Source organism: Ammodytes marinus (genome assembly GCF_949987685.1).
Source record: "Ammodytes marinus genome assembly, chromosome: 9".
Classification (NCBI taxonomy): Eukaryota; Metazoa; Chordata; class Actinopteri; order Uranoscopiformes; family Ammodytidae; genus Ammodytes; species Ammodytes marinus.
In genome coordinates, this window is record NC_137213.1 from 33,083,087 (window position 1) to 33,085,586 (window position 2,500).

Here is a 2,500-nt window from a genome sequence, read left to right on the forward strand (position 1 = left end):
GGCATATTCACACCACCTCAAAATCGTCTCCACCAAACAATGCAAATATTAATCAGAGGGTCTCTAAAGGTCCTACCAGACCATCGTACTTCATTTAGCCTGGTCCTACCAGACCATCGTACTTCATTTAGCCTGGTCCTACCAGACCATCGTACTTCATTTAGCCTGGTCCTACCAGACCATCGTACTTCATTAAGCCTGGTCCTACCAGACCATCGTACTTCATTTAGCCTGGTCCTACCAGACCATCGTACTTCATTAAGCCTGGTCCTACCAGACCATCGTACTTCATTTAGCCTGGTCCTACCAGACCATCGTACTTCATTACATTTGTACAGAAGGTCTGGAATCGCTCTTTTGACAAACGTTAACTCAATTGAAGGCGGGTGTCTGTTGAAGTTTAAAACTATTGGATCTGCCCAGTGCCACTCTGGATCTGCCAACCAATCGCATAACGTTTGGTCGTGACGTATGTCATGCGCCGGCTTCTGACTACAACTGAAACTCAACGTCATTGTTCTCAGCCACTCCCTCTGTTCGCTGATTGGACCAGTAAAAAACCCGCGAATATACCGCAGCCCCAGACTGACTACTGAAGGGAAATGACAATTGAGCAGAAGTATGTAGGCGGGCGGAGCCAGGCTATCTCTAAACTGTATTTATTTTAATCTATAACCCTGAAAAACTACAACTAGAGTGTGTGCGTGGGTGTGTGAGTGTGTGTGTCTCTCTCTCTGTGCGTGCTTGTGTGTGTGTGTGTGTGTGTGTGTGTGTGTGTGTGTGTGTGTAGATGTTCCAATCTTCACTTTTAAACTTTCCTTGACAGACAGACAGACAGACAGACAGACAGACAGACAGACAGACAGACAGACAGACAGACAGACAGACAGACAGACAGACAGACAGACAGACAGACAGACAGACAGACAGACAGACAGACAGACAGACATTAATGGATGGAAGGATAGATGGATAGATGGAAGGATAGATGGAAGGATAGATGGAAGGATAGATAGATAGATAGATAGATAGATAGATAGATAGATAGATAGATAGATAGATAGATAGATAGATAGATAGATAGATAGATAGATAGATAGATAGATAGATAGATAGATAGATAGATGGATGGATGGATAGATAGACCACTACACCACAAGCGATTTATTGTAATAACGTTGATATATTGATTATTTAACATTTAAGCAATAGCACACGAGAGGGAGCATGTTGTCGCTCTATATCAGCACTGCTGTGATTCGGTCGTAGGTACGAGGCCGCAGGCCGAGTGCCGAAGAGAAACACAGCAGTGCTGATATAGAGCGACAACATGCGACCTCGAGTGTGCTATTGCTTTTATACAGCAGTTTTACATCTGAAATTCACAAGTTAACTTTAAAATGTTATCTTTAATCATTTAAGAATGTATTTGCTTCCGCCAACACAAATAGTTCGACAACAGCAATCAGAGCGGAGCGCGTTGCTAAGCAACAACTTTACGCGAGTGAACTCGTCTTGCTTTGTTTACTCTGGTCACATTAACCACGGCGGCCCGATGTCCCGTAAAAATCACCAAAGAAACGGAACGGCGGATCTTAATCTAGTTGGTAATAAGGTCCGCTGCCCAATCCAAACCCCCACGCTTAATTTCCCAGAGTTTATGAGTGTATTTCGGCCCGGGGGAAGTAACGTTATACAATGAGGTGGGCAAGCTAGGCTAGGCTAATATGCTGCGCTCGTATTATTCAGCAGCCTGAGTTTATCTCCACACACTATTGCTGTCTTCAGTAACGTGAGTGTGAGCGACTACCGCACACTGTCTCTGTCTGTGTGTGGCAGCGATGCCCTCTCACAGGGGAGAGACTCGCCACAGTCAACCTGAGTCACACACACACAGATAACACACAAGTGAAGCTCCGGCTCATCAGTGAGCCGCGGAGTGATTTTGACAGTTGGTCTACAGTTTGGTGAACAGTCCCGAGTGATGTTGTTGGCTAATATCAGCACTCCTTCAGAACGCTCAGAAGGTCTCTCGTCCAATCAAATCACTCGCTCAGAACCAACTGCTGTATAATATGTTGTATAATGTATATTTCTGCTTTCAGGAGCAAAACTTGTCTTAACTTATTTTTTTTATTTTTTCATGTCATGTTCATACACTTGGTGGCGTCTGTTTGAAAACCTTTAATGTTCGAGGTTCACTCACTCACTCACTCACTCACTCACTCACTCACTCACTCACTCACTCACTCACTCACTCACTCACTCTCTCACTCACTCACTCACTCACTCACTCACTCACTCACTCACTCACTCACTCACTCACTCACTCACTCACTCACTCACTCACAGACACACACACACACCCACTCACTCACTCACTCACTCACTCACTCACTCACTCACTCACTCACTCACTCACTCACTCACTCACTCACTCACTCACTCACTCACTCACTCACACACTCACTCACTCACTCACTCACTCACTCACTCACTC